The sequence below is a fragment of the Canis lupus genome, chromosome X (assembly GCF_048164855.1).
Source record: "Canis lupus baileyi chromosome X, mCanLup2.hap1, whole genome shotgun sequence".
NCBI lineage: Eukaryota > Metazoa > Chordata > Mammalia > Carnivora > Canidae > Canis > Canis lupus.
The window spans coordinates 117,913,962-117,932,728 of NC_132876.1; the positions used below are offsets into that span (position 1 = coordinate 117,913,962).

General features: G+C 41.9%; 1 protein-coding gene and 1 long non-coding RNA gene across 4 annotated transcripts in view; one reads left to right on the top strand and one right to left on the bottom strand.

Annotated features, from left to right (window-relative positions):
* MID1 (midline 1) overlaps positions 1 to 18,767 on the top strand; it is a 352,594-nt gene that overhangs the window by 97,786 nt on the left and 236,041 nt on the right. The window lies entirely within an intron of this gene.
* Positions 7,280 to 18,767, bottom strand: part of LOC140628301 (uncharacterized) — a 70,791-nt gene continuing 59,303 nt past the window's right edge. For both annotated transcript variants that reach the window (XR_012026603.1, XR_012026604.1), the window contains exon 3: positions 7,280 to 7,491. This is a non-coding gene — a long non-coding RNA (uncharacterized lncRNA). The remainder of the gene's footprint in view (positions 7,492 to 18,767) is intronic.

Sequence of the window (18,767 nt, forward strand, 5' to 3'; positions counted from 1 at the left end):
CTTCTCTCCCCCTTTCCAGCCCTCTCACGCCTGGCCATCCGTGCCACACCACGGAGGCGGCGTATCTGAGACTGTGCCAGGGACTTCCTGTGGTGTCTGTCCTTCTGGCTGTGCCACTGGCCACAGCGACGCGTTCAGCACTGGGTGGGCCCAAATCTATACACCAGAGCTGCTTAATTGGGCTGAGGATCCATCCAGAGGGCTGATTTACTGAAACAAGAGTACAGGCTTTTCCAGCCGGCGAGCGCTGACGGGGCCTCATTCACAAGGGCTCTGCTGTGTGTGTTTGCTCCTTTGCTTGGTTCTGCAGAAACCAGTTTTGCAAGAATTCTGAGAAAATCTGTCAAATCACTCTTATCCTTGGAGCTTATGTTTGTTCCTAAGCATATTTTTAAAGGGATCAAAATAAGGTTTTCATAAGCTCTTTCCAAGTTCTTTGTTGAGAATGAAAAGCAATATTCTAAGACTCTTTCTTTCCCAAATCTGGAGGGGAAATGCAAAGACTATTTCGAAATAAAAATGTGCATATATATTTGTCTGAGTGTACATATATATACACTCCATGTAAATACAGTAAGTCTATACATGTATGTGCCTTCAAAATATACTTTATATATTTAAACCATATCTGAATGTGAATCTATACCATGCACATATACATACAAATCCTCTAAAGCCTGTGGTTGTACATAAATACCTGATTCTATAAGAAGACTGTTGAGGATGCTATCACAGACCATGGTTAGGAATGAAAGAATGAGGAATTTGGGGTTTCTGATTTTATTTGAAGATACTATGCCACTTCTGGAGTTAAGCTTAAATTAAGTTTAAGCGCCTTCATGAAGAAAAGAAATCTTGAGTAGCTCTCACAAATAAGTGTAAAAGGAAATGAGCCCGAGCTCAAAGAATCCATTGATAACAGGGAAAGGAAGGCAGCCCTGGCAAAAACAAAGCTCAGAATTCGGAAGTTTGACATTCTAGTCGTGAATGGACTGAGTCCACATGTCAATGTGTCTCTTCTGCTTTCTGCCACATGTCCAGGGGCTGGAGACAACCTGGTGGCCTTGAGAACAACACTCCACTTCCATCGTCACAAACACGTGCGAACAGCCATCTTTGGTTCCCTCTGGGGGAGAGGTTTGGAGTTGGAGTCTTGAATTAAAAAAAAAAAAAGTGGCTGATGAACACCACGTGGAGAATGTTTCTCTGCTCTTCCCTTTAAAAAAAAAAAGATTTTATCTATTCATGAAAGACAGAGAGACAGACAGAGACACAGGCAGAGGGAGACGCCGGCTCCCTGTGGGGCACTCGATATGGGATCCGATCCCAGGACCCCAGGGTCACCACCTGAGCCAAAGGCAGATGCTCAACCACTGAGCCACCCAGGTGCCCCTCTCTGCTCTTTCCAAAGAAAACCTCGAGGGTAGAGTCACTGTGAAGTGTTGCTTTAAGAACAAGCCCCCTCCCCCCACTCCTCAAAAGACCCTCTGATTTCATTTTTTGGCGGGTTTTTTTTTTGTATATTTTTTAATTGGAATTCGATTTGCCAACATATAGTATAACACCTGGGGATCCCTGGTGGCTCAGCGGTTTAGCGCCTGCCTGCCTTCGGCCCAGGGCGTGATTCTGGAGTCCTGGGATCGAGTCCCACATCGGGCTCCCTGCATGGAGCCTGCTTCTCCCTCTGCCTCTCTGTCTCTCATGAATAAATAAATAAAATCTTAAAATATATATATATATATATATATATATATATATATATAGTATAACACCCAGTGCTCATCCCATCAAGTGCCCCCCTCGGTGCCCATCACCCAGCCACCCCATCCCCCCACCCACCACCCCTTCCACAGCAATGTCCACAATAGCCAAACTGTGGGAGGAGCCTTGGGTGTCCACTGAAAGATGAGTGGATAAAGAAGATGTGGCCTATGTATACAATGGAATATGACTCAGCCATCAGAAATGTCGATTACCCACCATTTGCTTCCAGTGGATGCAACTGGAGGGTATTATGCCAAGCGGACCCTCTGATTTCAAGCTCAGTATGAGAATAGCAAATAGAATAACACGACAATTTTAGATGAAAGATATCACAGCTAACCCTTAACAACTGATTTTAATTAATTTACAATATTTAGTCCGTGGTAGAAGTTAGGAAGATATTAGAATATACCTGCCTCCAAAATCAGTAGAGTGTAGACTTACATGCAGGAGTTCCTTGTCTTTAAAGGCAGAACGTTTTGAAGCTTGAAGAATAAGTTTAAACGGAACTTCGACTCAATGCTGACCTATATGCAAAATTCAACAAAAATTCTCTAACCTTGTTCATAGGGAACAGGAAGTAGATTTTCTGTTAGTGTCAGAAAAAAAAAAAAAAAGCCATGCAAGTGCAAACAGCAAAAACAAGAAAGACAGAGAATCTATGTTGTAAGGGGAGACCACAACCTTAGCACGTAGTTAACGTGTGTTTCACAATCCGTACTACGTCCAATAGACTTTTGGTGGCAAATAGAGGGGAAGAAATACCAAACAGAAGTGATCTGAATTAGCAGTGACCCCTGAGCTTGCTGTGTTGTGACTGACGAAACAGTGACAAACTGTTGACTACCATTGCTTTATAGTTAATTTTTAAATAAAAGAGGGTGGGCTCACCAATTTTGTTATTCTTCTAAGGATTGTCGGCGGCTCTTGTTCCTTTGCATTTCTATATAAATATTGGAATCAACTTGTCTGTTTCTGCTGAACAGCCTTTGAGGCTTTTAATTGGAAATATATTGAATCTATAGATCAACTTGATGAGAATTGACATCTTAACAATATTGAATCTAAAAAAAAAAAAAAACAATATTGAATCTTCCAAGCCGTAATCATGATATATCTCTCCATGTATTTCTACCTTTTACGATTTTTCTCAACAACAGTTTATAGTGTTCAATCTAGGTTTCCACATCTTCAGTTAAATCACTTCCCCGGTACTTTATCCTGCTGTAATTACATAAAAATATAATAGATTTTTATATTAATCTTGCATTCTGTAACACTGTTAAATATCCTCATTAGTCTGAGCAGTTGTTTTGTAGATTCCTCAGCATTTTTCACAATAAGTGTCATGAAATTTTTTGAAAAAGAGGTTTACTTCCTTTGAAATTTTTATCACTTTTATTTACCTTTTTTCATGTTATTGCACTCTGTAGCATCCAGGACAATATCCAGGGTGTTGAGACACCCTTGCCTTGTTCCTGATCTTGGGGGAAAGTGTCTGATATTTCACAATAAAGTATGATGTCGTTTTCCATAGATGCTCTTCATTAGGTTGATAAAATTGCTTTCAATTCCTAATTTACAGAGAGTTTTATATCACTGAGTGGATGTTGAATTTTATGAAATTCCTTTTCTGCCTTTAATGAAATGATCGTATGGTTTGACTCCTTTTCACTATTGTGCCAAATTATATTGACTGATGAATTTTGAATGTTATACTAACCTTATATTCCTGGTTAGGATATATTATGTTTCTTACATGTTGATAGACTTGATTTGCTAACATGTAGTTAAAGCCTTTCACATCTGTCTTCATGAGGAATACTGATTTGTGATTTTCTTTTCTTAGGCTGTATCTGCTTCATCAGATTTTGTTATCAGATTTATGTCAGATTCATAAAATGAGTTGCGAAAACATTTCTCCCTCTCCTATTTTCTGAGAGAGTTGCATAAAATAGTATTTTTTCTTCTTTTAATGTATGGTAAAACCCTTTGGGTCTGGTGTTTTCTTTTGGGGGAGAATTTTCATTTCAATTCAATTTCTTTAATAGGTATAAGATTAAAAGGATTTTCCATTTTACCCCGTGTCAATTTTGGTGACGTGTTTTTCTACAAATTTGTGCCTTCCAACTAACTTGTCGAAATCATTGGTGTAAAACTGTAGTATTACGTTATTTCTCTGATGCCTATAGAATGTTACATCCTGATATAGGTGATTCATCATATTTTCTCTCTTTTGTTTTCTTTGATTACTGTTGCCAAGTGTCAATTTTATTAATAAGTTCAAACAATCAACTTTTGGCTTTGGTTAAATATCTATTCTTTATTTGCTTTTTATTTCATTGCTTAGTGCTTTTAGCTTTATTTTTCCTTCCTTCTATTACCTTGGATTTAATTTGCTCTTTTTTTCTAGCTACCTGAGATCTATACTTAGATCATTGACTTTAAACTTCTCTTTTTTATAAACATTTAGCTCTACAAATGTCCGTCTAAGCAGTGTTTTAGCTGCATCTTACAAATTTTGATATACTGAACTTTCTTTTTATTTTAGTTCAAATTATTTTCTCACTTTTCTTGTTTACTCGTGGATTATGTAGCAGTGTGTTGTTTACTTGTCAAATATTTGTGGCTTTTTAAAAGACCTGATTTTTTTTCTCTAGTTGTTTTGTCTGTTACTCAAAAGGAAGTATACAAATCTGCAATTATAAGCATGAATTAGTCTCTTTCTTCTTTAGTCCTAGCAGCTTTTCTCCATTTACTTGAAGCTTTGTCAGTAAGTACAGACATATTTATTATTGTTATGTCATCCTGATGACTTGCCCTTTTGTCATTATGAAGCGTTTCTATTTGTCTCTGGCAACATTCATTGACTATCTCACCTGACATTAATATAGCCTTGCCAGCTTTCTTATGTGGAGTATTTGCATGATGTGTCTTTTCTATCTTTTAACATTTAGCCTACTTGTGTTTTTATACTTAAAGTCCATCTCTTCTACACAGCATATAAACAACTCTTTTAACTGGAGTGCTTAGTCCCTTTATATTTAATACAATTATGGGCATTGTTAAGAGTAGGTCTACTATCTAGCTATTTGCTTTCTATTTGTTCCCTCTGTTTTAGATGTTTTCTTAGGCTTTTATTGCCTTCTTTTGAGACTAACAGAATTGGTCCTAATAACTCCAAATTTTTTTTTCATCTCAAACATTTTCAGGATTTAAATCCAATATTTTATCTGTGTACCTATGCACATGAGACATCCCACATAAATCAAAATTATGTTAATCATATATAGACAACGTAAGTTTCAATGTTAAAGGGCAGTCATAGTAATAGAGTAATTACCATTTAGATTTTAGCCAGACTTAAATTATATCTAGATTCCGGACAACCCAGGTGGCTCAGTGGTTTAGCGCCGCCTTTGGCTCAGGTCGTGGTCCTGGAGACCTGGGATTGAGTCCCACATCAGGCACCCTGCATGGAACCTGCTTCTCCCTCTGCCTATGTCTCTACCTCTCTGTGTGTGTGTGTCTCTCATGAATAAATAAGTGAATTTTTTTAAAAAATGCTTTAAAAATATCTAGATTCCAATAAGATACGATTTCTTCTCTCAAGTATCTGATCTAAAAGGTTGGTGGTTGGTTGGTTGGTTGGTTGGTTGGAAGCATTTTCAGTGTCATAGATCTGGGCATCATATGCTTTGATTTGATGCTTTTTCCTTATAAAAGCAAAGTAATTGTTTTTGAGATTAGATCTCAGTTTTCATGCCTGTACACTTACATTTCCTCATATTCCTGCCATGTGTAAAGCATGTAATTTAAATATTTAAAAATCAGGTGTCCAGGTTTGCATTCAAATCTACACTCTACCCTCATAACAAATATACACTAAGCTAATTGTATTATTTTGTTAAATATAAAATACAAGATTTTTAAAAAAGCTTTGGAAACTCATCTTGAATCTCTGAAATGTCATTTCTAGAAACAGAAAAATTCCTACTGTGCAATCTATATTGATTATTTTAAAGAGTTCACGTCCAAGTTCTACAACATTTAGAGCAAGTTCTATCTTGAAATTAATAGCTTGAAATGAACAGTTGAGTGATTTAGAAAAAAGTCCATTGTTTTTTTTAATAATCACAGGTACCTTTTCACAAGCTGGGCTAGAATAGCATCTGGATGAGGCTTCATTATTAGCCTCACTAATATGAGCTCCGTTTGCAAATTTTAGAAGTTAAACACTTAGGTTTTTTTTAAGATTTATTTATTTATTCATGAGAGATGCAGACTGAGAGACAGGCAGAGAGACAGGCAGAGGGAGAAGCAGGCTCCTCACAGGGAGCCCAGTATGAGACCCGATCCCAGATCCTGGGATCACGACCTTAGCCAAAGGAAGGCGCCCCCCGCTGAGCCACCCAGGCGTCCCAAACACTTAGTTTTTAAATAAAAATTATTTTTTCCTTTTCAGAAAGTCAGAGAATGACATATATTTGGATGGACACATTGGTTGCTTCAATTTTTTTTCAGCTTATTTTCCTTTTCTACTCATGACTTAAGGAAGGATTAGCATTCAGTAGCTAAGGTTTAAGAATGTACTGTTGATCCACCCCGGCAGACGTGGTTTTGGAATTTAATTTGGTCAGCCTCTGGTTTAGCCAGACAAAGAGAGGAAGGTGATAGCATGCCTAGTGCTTGTTGTTGTTGGAAATGTGACCCTCCACTTTTGAACGGTTCCCAGTTTGTGTGCAGGAGCAAGCCCCTATGACACAGGAGAGTAGTCAGAGAGGACAGTGAGTGAACATGGATGACAGAAGTGTCTGTGCCACTCATTCATTAGGGACTCACAAAGGGGCATAGAAATTCTGGGCTTTTGTGGGGATTGAGAGCTTCATATCAAATGTCTGTCGGGTAATTTAATTACATGGGCATGGTAGGAATGACACAGTGGTTACATTAATAAACTGAAGCATTAAAGAATAATAGCCCAGTTATTGCTGAATTATGGGAAACACGCTGCCTATTCATTCCTGGTGATATTAGAAGGGAGAAGGAGGGGGCTTCCTACTTTGCACTCGCAATGCATAAAGAAACAGTTTCTTGCCTCTCCAGACCCTTGGAAAACTTGGTACAAGGGAAGGTCCAAAGTCGCACCCAATAGCATAAATCTTGCTTTGTTTGAGATGCTTAAAATATCATAAGCTAAGTCTGTTTTTACGGTGCTAAATAAAACTGACTCGGGCCAGACACGATAATGAGCATGTCCTGCACAAACATCTCCCCACAGTCTTTCCAACAGATCACAGGCCTGATAATTCCCGTCCGTTGTCCTGGGCCCCTTGTTAAACAGAATCCATTTTATATCATCAGAGGCTACTAGGTTGGTAGCTTAAAAGAAGTAGCCTATTATTTAATAGAAACTAATGTTTTATCTTTACTCATCCCTTCTGGCAGCCTGGAAGCAAATGCCATTTCCCTTCTGTAGGAGTAGGGGGAAAAGGAACACAACGTTTTATTTCATGTCATTTTGCAAGAAGCATTTATTGAACCGTGCCAACACTGTTCCAAGAACAGTGATGTGGAAGTTAGGGGGAGAGATGGAGAAGATGCTGTCCTTGATTTCAGATTCCAACAGAGGAATCCACAGCTTAGCAGCCGGCCGCCTACTCCCATTTAACCCATGATTTCTCTGCCTGCCTCTCACGGTCATCATCTTGTGGCCCGAATTTCTCCCTGGGTTAAAAAAATAGATATATGTGAATGGCTCTTAAAAATCCATTGCACCTCTAAAATTCTTTGAGCCTCTAAATTCTGAGAAATCTATTTCGAGGACAAAATAAACATTTCACCTGCACAGAAACTAATTGCAATGTACAGAAAATGGTCCGAGGAGTCACTACTCGATAATACGAATTCTATTTCGCGCTTTGGGGTTTGGGGGAAAACTTTGAGAATTCAAATGTGAACAAGTCAAATACTAGAATTTGAGGGAGAAGGTGGCTTATTTCCTTCTACAAACTAGACAAAACTAGAAACTAGAAACTAAACTAGACTAAACCAAAAAGTGAACTAGAGTGGTCTAATTTCACAGACCAAGTACAAAGTTGCAGGGGCACCTACCTGGGTGGCTCAGTGGTTGAGTGTCTGCCTTCGGCTCAGTTAGTGATCCCAGAGTCTGGGGATCGAATCCCACATCGGGCTCCCCGCAGGGAGCCTGGCTTCTCCCTCTGCCTGTGTCTCTGCCTCTCTCTCTCTCTCTCTGTGTCTCTTACGAACAAATAAATAAAAATCCTAAAAAAAAAAAAAAACAACAAAGTTGCAGCACCATGGTAACACAGGAGCAAGCAGCCCGTTTCCCAGGGGAGGCGGCCCCAGTTACTCTCGGAGAAGGCCCCTCTATTGGGATTCCTTAAACTGGTGGTTCTGTTGAGCACGCGACAGAATCACGTGGAAGGCATAGAACACAGCTTGCTGGGACCCAGCCTCCGAGGCTTGACTCCGGAGGATGAGCTGGAGCCCGAGGGTCGGCATTTCTATGGGCCCCTCTGGCCCCTGGGCTGCACTGCAAGGACCCCCGCTTTCACCAGAACGCCAATGCCCTGGAGTCTTCAAAGAAGTTGCCAAATCCCCTCTGCTTTCGCAGAATTAAGACAAATTGTCGCTGAATCTGGATCTACACCTGGTTCTGATGAGCCAGTCCTTCATAATGCAAAAGGCAGCTTTTAAGCTTCCGAACGATGAAATCGAAACAGCGGGAACCCGCGTCCTGCCACATAGCAGATGCGACCCAGATGGAGGTTTCACTGCAGGCCCGGTTCTCTGCTTGGGCCCCTCCGAGCATTGGCACCAAGGAAGTGGCCTTGGAACTTTCGCTAATTGCATCCCCTCGCCGCGGCCCGCCGGGTTCGGGGCTGCGGGCACAAAGGAGGAGCCCAGCCATCGCCACCGGTTCCCGCGGAGCCACAAGCTGCAGAGACTTCAGTCTGCAGGTCCCTGGCTCCGTGGCCCCCGGGCCCCCGCGGCCCGCAGCTCGGCCACCGCGGATGTGGGCCCGCGGTGCCAGGAGGCCGAAGCCTGGCGGCGGTGGGCAGGTCCAGAGGGCAGGAGCTGGACACGTGTGACGCCCGCGGTTCTCAGGCTGGGAAACCAGGGCAGGGGCAGCCTCTGCTGTCGTGGATCTGGCTCTGCTGTGCCGCCCCTTTCTGAAGCCAGCTGCTGCCGCTTACGCGATTTCAGCTTTCTCTCATAAAGTCCGCCAGACGGTGGTTTCGTGCAACCAGGCCTGGCTCTTGAATTTTACTCAAATGCATCTTTATTCCCCTGTTCTTTTGAGCACACGACTAAACGTTACATTGCAGACTTCGATCTTAACCTGAGTCGTAAAACCTGTCGTGTTCGAAGTGCCTCCTCTCCTGTTTTAATTTTGTCTCAAAGTCCGAGGTAAGAATTCGATGTAAATGTTGATTGTTTTTCCCTCACGGGGAATTCGATTAATAGCTTCTTAAAATAATACCCAGATCTGTATTAATTGTATTAGCGATTGGGAAGAAATGGCCAATGTTGCTGAATTGGTATCCAGAGAGTGTCTCCTTGCTGGTTCTGGTTTAAATATCTAGTGAGAAATTGGGCTTCAAAAAGATCAGGCTAAAAAAAAATTTTTTTTAAAACACGTAATTTACTGTATACCTTGCTTTCATAGCTTTATCCAAAATCAGAGACTTAAAAACACATAGTGGCTTTAAGAAAAACAACAACAACAAAACTTCTACCTTGTTCCATTAAGAATCAAAGAGGTATGGGGCTCTGGCTGGTGCAGTCGGTAGAGCATCAGACACTTGATTTCGGCTCCAATTGTGAGATCGAGCCCTGTGTCGGGCTCCTCGCTCAGCGTGGAGTCTGCATGAGATTCTCCCTCCCTCTGCCCCTCCCCTTGTTCTCTCCCTCACTCAAATAAATTAATAAATCTTAAGAATTAAGGAAGCAAAGTTCTAGAAATACGGAACATATTAAGAGACACTATGAGATGGGACCCTGCCTGGCTCAGTCAGTAGAGTGTGCGTGTGACTCTTAATCTCAGGCACCCGGGTGGCTCAGCGGTTGGGCATCTGCCTTCAGCTCAGGTCGTGACCCCAGGGTCCTGGGATCGAGTCCGGCATCAGGCTCCCCGCAGGGAGCCTGCTTCTCCCTTTGCCTATGTCTCTGCCTCCCTCTGTGTCTCTGTGTGTGTGTGTGTGTGTGTCTCACGAATAAATAAATAAAGATCTTCAAAAAAAAAAAAAAACACGTGCTCAAGCCCCGCATTCGGTGTTGAGATTACTTTTAAAAAAATAATAACTATGAGACGGTATAGGAAAGAAAAATATCTTTGAGTTCTCTGCAAAGTTCCCCGGCTATATTACATCTTTTGTGCAATATGTTCTTTTCCAAAGGATATCGACCCTAAGGATGGTGTGAGGTGATGTCATTAGTGTGCAAAGATTTTTTTAAAAAATAACTATTGTGTTAATATTGAATAACATGGCCAATATGTCTTAAAAATATTTTTTTAAAAATGGTTACATGCAGCTTTATCCCTATCGAATAGAACACATTTATAATTTTTACATCCAATCTTAGAGAATACTATCATGCTTTTCTCAAAACCCAGTATCTCTTAAGCAATGTGTTTGCTGAGAAGGTACTTGTGGAGGTCGAGAGAGATGCAATCTGGACTTCTGGGTAAAACAACTTACAGCCTTGGCTCCTGCTTTTACATTGAGCTTCTTCAGCACCCTGAAGTGGACACAGTTGGATTTCTAGATAGGGGTTTGGCACCCTCGGTGTCATGACGACATCTCCATCAGTGTCATGGCAACGTCTCTCGGAGGAAAAAGTGCTGCTTTTTGTGTAGTGAGATGATAGGATTGACCCACCTTGGGGGCGGGTGGCAGGAGGGGCAGTGTGCCCCGAATTGCTTACCCAGTGCCACAGCTTCTGAGCCTGCTGCCACTGTCTCATAGCCACGGGGCCACAGCATGAGGGAGCAACCCCCTTAGCAAATGAAGCCCCCCACTGGTTTCCTGCGACATCTCCAAGCTTGCCGAGTGAGGCACAAATTGAGCCCATCCCCTGATTTTTTTTTAATTGAAACTCCTTTCTCTATGGAAGACCACCCTTTATGAGTAAAAGAGCACAGGAATCTGATGATGAAAACTCCAAAGTCAGCCAAGGTGACTAAGAGAACACAGCAAAACCACAAAGTGGACCAGATGGCAGAAAGGAAAAGCTCCTCTATTTATTTTCTTTGTTTTTTTATTTTCCTGGAGAGAAATAAGTACTGAAGAATCTATTTGAAAGTCCCAGCTCAAATGACACCCCATTCACGAGGCATTTCAGGTTTTCCCAGCTGGAAGTGATCTTCCCATCATCCTCTGAACTACAGAGCACCCAGGCCTCTTTTATCAAATTATGATGTTTGGCTGCCTGTTCTCCTGGTCCTTGTACATGTCCTGGTCCTTGTACATGTCCTTTCTTAGACTAGAAGCCCCTTGGGCATGAGCACTGTGCCTCCGGCTTCTATGTTTCCAAGGAAGGTCAGCATCTAACCCCGACAGTGCTCAGAGGCCCTCGCTGAATAAGCCTGCGGATGGGCCGGGCTACATGATTTACAGACCCGGTGCGAAATGAAAATGTGGGGCCCTTTGTTTAAGATTTACTAAGGGCGCCTGGCTGGCTCAAAGGCTGAGCATCTGCCTTTGGCCCAGGGCGTGACCCTGGGGTGCTGGGATCAAGTCCCGCATTGGGCTCCCCACAGGGAGCCTGCTTCTCCCTCTGCCTATGTCTCTGCCTCTCTCTGTGTGTCTCTCATGAATACATAAATAAAACCTTTTAAAAGTAAAATAAAAATTTGCTAGGAATTACAAGATGGGCAATAGCAGAGCACGGAGCTGAACTCGGGGCCCTTCTGAGCCTGGGCTCTCATGAGACTACATGGTTGCACACCCATGAAGCCTGCCTCACCTGTGTGTAAGTGAACGAATGAATCCATCAGTCATTCACTTAACCAGACCAAAGCCATGGTTTCTGTTCTCTAATCAGGACTCAGGTTTAAAAACAAGCAACAACAAAAAGATTTTTAAATGCACTAACCGGGGAGCGCCTGGCTGGCCCAGTTGGAAGGGCATGTGACTCTTGATCTCGGGGTCATGAGTTCGAGTCTCACATTAGGTATACAGAACACTTAAATAAATGAGACTTAAAACACACACCCATGCTAGGCAGGAGCCAAGTTTTTTGATTCCGTGAGGCAATCATATTTTGTCTCTTTTATTCATTACTTTTATTTAAACAGATATGTCCTTAATATCTGTTGAAGATGATCCAGTTTTTTACAAAAAAAAAAAAAAAAAAAAAGAAGATCCAGTTGTTTACCAAAAGCTCTGTCAGCACGTGGTGCATATCGATAGTCTCCTTTTACTGCCCCTTAGTGATTTTTAGCTGGTTTAAGTTGTAGGTAGTTTAAATCTTTCAACTATGGATCCAGAACTGGTGAACGAGGTAAAGAAATGACACCTTTAATGAAGTACCACTGTTTTCCTGAACTTCCTCAAATGATTTTTTCAGACTAATTTCGGGCCTTACTGTATTCCTAAGAAGCCTGAGAATGCAAATGTGATGCGTGCTTGCTGTGACAAATTCCTTTTCTGACTTTTAATAGCGGAATAACAGAGGGTGGCATCCTTCATTCCTGAACGAGGCTTGTTTATGCAAGTCTGAGTGAGGGGAGTTCTACAAAAGGAACATGGGAGAGCAAAGTCCACCCTGGAAAAATTCAGCCGCTAGAAATGTGGTCTTGTCCAGATAGTGAGAAAATAATTGTCTCCAGGTTTGATGAAGGGTTTATGGCGCTAACATTTTAGGATGAAATACAGCTGGTTTCGAATTCCACTGTCAACTCAGAATCAAGCTAATTTCATGTGGTTTGGGGTTTTGCAACTACTTTTTTGCAGAGTACTTCTCAGGACTTTTTGTTCCAGAAACACCCTTGAGCCAAAAAAAAAAAAAAAAAAATCAAATCAAATTTTACTTCGACCCCTTTCAGAAACCCTACCGGGCAGCACTACTGAGTTTTCCCAGCAGAGGGCACCATGACACCTCCTTCCCTGCCCGAGGTCCCCATAACTTGAGCAAACCCCTCAAAGAGGTTCTTCAGATCCTCGACCTGGACACACAATCTCTCTGATAAGGGGTGGGGGGGTGGGAACCAGCAAGAAAAAGACAGTGATACTTTCCAGAAGCAGCAGCTTCTGCAGTTCTAACAGGCTCTTGGGGTCAGGGGTGGCTGCAGGCTTTCTCCTTGGGCAACTTCAGTCCAAGACAGGCTCTGGCCTGGGTTTCTGACTGCCTAGCCTCCCTTTGTTCCTCTCTGCTTCCTGAGCTAGATGGCCAGTCATCTCAGAAGTTCCTTTTCTGCTTAAGTAAATGAAGAAATAATTGAGTGAAACTAGCATGATAATAAAAATTCCGGTTTTCCACTTGAGGACTAATATGCATCAACCCGGCAGGTTCAAGAACTCAAAGTATTTTTGTGGCTTTCACGGTGGGCCGGGAGGAGCAATCTCGGCTGTTTTCTCATGGTAGGGGGAGAGCCATCGACTGAGTCCTTAATTCCTGTTTGCCTTAGGTTTTTCTGTTCCCCTATTGGAATTGTCATTTGTATCCTATTTAAAGAGTTATCATCTCCAGTTGATTAATAATAAATAAGGGGTCAGCGTTGCTAAATATCTGGATCTTACCATCCCTACCTAAAGGATGGAGAATTCAAATTCACATGCATTTATAGAATTTGCTTTGTATTTGTAACAAGAACGTGTACTTCGGTGGGTAAAGCCAGGGGGTTGGATCCTTTTCCGTGGCAAAAGAAAACATCAGAGCTACAAGGAGCTTTTGAAAAATGTACACCCCCTGTCTCCCAGCTCTGCACAAGAAGCATCATCTATGATGTGATTTTTATGCAGCAATTTGCTTATTTTTAAAATTATACTTGGCATAGGATAACATCAAAAGGTTTCTGCTAACCACACGTTTACTCAGACTTACAAGGAGATGGCCAAGGAACTGTGTGGGTGGCAATTTGGAAATATTTCTGTGCGTAATCCTCCAAATAGCAAGCCTGTGTTCTAAAAGAAAGTATTGCGTTTTGAGTGCAAAACTCTGGATTTGGCCTTACTTTTCAGAAAGATATGTTTTTAGATTTAATCTCTTTTGCCCAAGAAAACAGTTGTTGTCCTTGCCAGTCCCGTGTGTTAAGGAAGTTTGTTGCTCCCCATTATCCTTGAACACGCTGCAACCTGAACTTTGGGTGAGGGGAAATTTGATCCTGTGTTTGGGGTGCAAGATGACCATGGAAAATATTTGTTGATTAGACGACACTGCTGAAAACATTATTAGCAAAGAACGCTATCTCTTTAGATCTGATAAGCCGGAAACACAAAATTATATGAATTCGTCTGAGTTGGAAACACATAAACCGGTTACAGCTGTTACAGCCCAGCCCTGTGGACGTGGAACCGGGCTCCCCTGCTGTCCTGACCACAGAGGAGTCTTGCACGCGGCAGAGGGAAACCCGTCTGCTTAACACAAGCAAACCTCTTCATGCCTAACTTCGTTTGCAAGAAAAGACCAACTTTCGAATGCATTCCAATTAGATTATTCCTCTAGAAATTGCAGTAGGTACAGAACACGAAAGAGAATATTATGTCTTGATTGAACAAAATTAGAATAATAAACACTGTTTTGAAATCATCATATTTTAATGATAGAATTTTGTTTTATTTAAACAAAGCTTGGCATTCTCTATATTATCACTAATTGCCTCGGTAATTATTTTTTTTCCCTTTTGTCTGATGATATTGTTCCCTTATGTTAACATCTTGGCAGGCTCCTTGGATGCAAAATCTTTTCAAGCCCTACCAGACATGGCCTCATTTCCATTCCCTTTTCATTATGTTTGGAGGCCATAAACGAGGCTGTTGGCATGTTACATGTGGCTGCCTCTTATCCACGGCTATCTGGGAGCATGGGCTACGGTTCAATAAGCGATAGCACGAATACAGTGGAAACCAAACCATGCTAGAGGGCTCCGGATTTGATGAACAAAAATCGATCGCTCACAAATTTTAAAGAGGCTGTGCCAGTTCCACCCAAGATCCACAGCAGTCAAAGATGAGTTCCTGTGGTTCTTCCTCTAGAAGAGGAATTCCCGACTTGGACACGAAGGCCCGAGGAGCTGTGTACATTTCCAGCTCAACAGCCCACGTGACTTCGGGCTCCCTTGGAACCGAGCATCTCCCATTCACCTTGAACCCAGCCTTTGCTTTATGCTGGGCTCCAGGAGGGCATGCTTCTCCTGCCCACCCCGCCCATGGCAATCTGGGATGAATGTTGCCGATTGTTTGGGTGCCCAAGGACTGGCACAAAAGGAGGCTCACCCTCGCCCTTTAATTGTATTTTCATTTTCCTTTAAGAGAATTCTTTTCAAAATGCAAAGAGAAAGCGTCTTGCTATGGAGTGTGGGAGGCGGAACGCTGCCAGCACGTCCAATTCCAAGTGCTCAGAGTACAGCGATGCCCCTGGGAAGGGTAAATGATTAAACCAGGGCACTGCTAGAATAGTACCTGGAAACAGGGTGTTTTCTGTCCTCTGCATTCTGGATCCCATTGTCACAGAGCATGAAAACGCCAACAGGAATGATGACTTTTGTCGAAACTTGCCATCAAGGTGAATGCAGAGGAGCTAGGAAGAGGTAACAAGACTCTTGACAAGACTCATGACAAGACTGAGCGTGCCCAGGGAACATCAGGAGAGGGTACCCCGTGGCCCTCTGGCCTGAACTAAAACTTTTAGTAAGGGGACCCCTCTTACTAAACACGTAGGCTCTAAAGACCTTTGAACCATCTCCGCTAGTGGGCTTTAAGTCTACAACTCCATGCGAATCATGGGCTGCACTGGAAATGAGATTCTAAGTGAAAATGCCAACTCAGATTTTATATTTTTACTGTAAATTGTTGCGTTAAGGGAATATCTTGATGTGTTCTTGAATTACACAAACCTAAAACTTCTTTGAGAAATTCTCTCTCTCTCTCTCCGCTTTTTTTTTTTTTTTTAAGCTAAAGCCAAGGTTTATTTTGCTTTGTTCCAGTATAGTTGACGTACTTGGTTACATTTGTTTCAGGTGAACAACTCTATATGTCATGCCTTGTTCACAAGTGTTGCTACCGTCTGTCACCATACAACACTATTGTATCATTGACTATGATCCCCGTGTTGTCACCTTTCATCCCTGTGAGTTACTCATTCCATAATTGGAAGCCAGTATCTCTCATTCCCCTTCACCCATTTTGCCCATCTCCCCATGGACCTCCCCCAACAATGGTTTTGAACTTGGGCATATTATTGGCATCAACTGGAAGACTTGGTAAAGCCCAATAAGCCTATGGTCAGAACTTCTGATTCAGGGGAGCCTGGTGTCTCAGTCAGTTAAGTGTTTTCCTTTGGCTCAGGTCATGATCCCAGGGTCTTGGGATCGAGCCCTGTGTCAGGCTCCCTGCTCAGCGGGGTATCTGCTTCTCTCTCTCTCCCTCTGCCCCTCCCCACTGCTCTTTCTCTCTCACACATAAATAAATAAATATTTTAAAAAATATCTTTAAAAAGAGAAAATCGTAAGTAAAATACATTAACACCACTGTACTGTATTTATGAGAAAAAGTCCATCTATAAAAGAACCCATGCAGTTCAAACTGATGTTGTTCAACGGTGAACCGTACGGTGCAATTTTACTTTGGACAACTTGAAAGAGGCACAACCAGAATTCCTGAAGTCCTAATATTGCATATGGATCAATATAGCTGAGAATGCTTTAATCATGTTTTACATTATCTACACCTAAACATGTTTTATTAATTTGTAATTATAGGACCAGTTCGTTTGACTTTCATAGTCACAGGAAAACCCCCAACCTCCCAGGGACTTGAAAGAGGTCCATTAATGATTGGAAACTTGTCAGACCATTCTGGGGCAAGTGTAGGTCTGAAGTGCCTCACACTAATTTAAAAGCTATCTGGGGGCTTTCTACTTAAAACAATAGAGAAAACCCTCATTGATTGTCACTTTCCTAGATAAGAAGACTGTTGTTCATCTTGGCTCCTTTTTAAAAAAAAATTTTGTAAAGATTTAATTTATTTATTCATGAGAGACACAGAGAGAGAGGCAGAGACACAGGCAGGGGGAGAAGCAGGCTCCTTGCTGGGAGCCCGTTGTGGGACTCAATCCCAGGACCCCGGGATCACGCCCTGAGCCGAAGGCAGACACTCAACCACTGAGCCACCCGGGCACCCCTGTTTATCCTGGTTTCTAAGAGCATCATGAAAATAACCTGTTAATATTATAGGGAGTCTGATGTAGGGAACGAGGGGCCCTGAAATAACCCATGTACTCCTGTCTTTGCACTGCTTCGGACCTGGGGTGAAGGGGTGGGGGGGTGTAGTGGAAGTGCCATAGCACCATCACTGAGGAAGAGCTACTTGAGGAATTCGACAGTCAGCCTGGAGATGAGACATGGCTGGTTTCTCTCAGAGCTGTGACAGTATTTCCAGAGCAAAATCAAGGAGCATGGTCTGACACAAGAATTTGTGTTCCTTCCAGATGTGAAAAGCATCTGGGAAAGGGAGATTGGAAGTCAACATGTTGGAATTGTCCATGATATTTACGTGGATTACATAAGAGGCCAAGAGAAGAGAAGGTACAGAATCATTACTCTCCCACACATGCTGGCTAATGTGATCGAAGACTTTGTGTCCAGTGCCTGAACGTGGTAGGTTACGGATCAATGTTTGTCAGAGGGAGGAAGGAAGGAAGAAAGGAAGGAAGGAAGGAAGTCAGGAAATATGCCCTCATCTCCTCCAAAGTAGTGAATGGTCTGGCTGGAAACTCTTAAAACAAGCTAATAACTCTCATATGGTTGGTGGGATTGCAAATAAATACAAGTTTTAGGGGAAGTACTTCATCATTTGTATTAAAACCTCCACAAAAAAATCACATCCTATTAACAATCAATCCTACTTCTACGAATTTACCCTAAAGAAATAGTTGGGCAAATCTGCTAACATGAGTATAAAATGATTGTGATAACAATCTACAGTTGAGCCTAAACATGGTAAATGATCTAGAGGATCAACAAAAGTGGACTGATTGAAATAATGCATGGTATATTCATAAAATGGAATATTATATAGCAGTTAAAATATTAAAAGGGCAGATTATAATGTGATACATATATATATGTAGAAGAGAGGGAGAGAGAGAACAATCCCACTTAAAATACATATTATATTAACATAGGAAAAAGTTGCACAATAAATTGGTACCAGTGGCTGACTTTGGAAGGTAGACTAGGTCATAAGTTGTTTTGATTTACTTCCCTGGATTCTCTACTAGTTCAACAATGACTATGAATTACTTGACTAATTTTTTAAAAAGAAAAATTATTTTAAAAATAATTCAGGGGCACCTCGGTGGCTCAGGTGGTTAAGCATCTGCCTTCAGCTCAGGTCATGATCTCCAGGTCCTGGAATCAAGCCCCATATAGGCTTCCAGCTCAGTGGGATATTGGCTTCTCCCTCTCCCTCTGCCTCTCCCCCTGCTTGTACTCTGTGTGCGTGTGTGTGTCTCTCTCTCTAATGAATAAATTTTTTAAAATCTTTAAAAATAATTCAATCATTGGGTGCCTAGCTGGCCCAGTTGGTAGAACGTGCCACTCTTGATCTCAGGGTCATGAGTTCGAGCCGTATGTTGGGCATAGAGTTCACTTAAAGAAAATTAAGTTAAAAAATATAATTCAGGGACACCTGGCTGGCTCAGTCAGTAAAGCATGTGACTCTTGATCTTGGGGTCATGGGTTCAAGACTCACGTTGGTCATAGAGCTTACTTTAAAAATAATAATAGTAATAATTCAATCATGAGGTATTTGTAT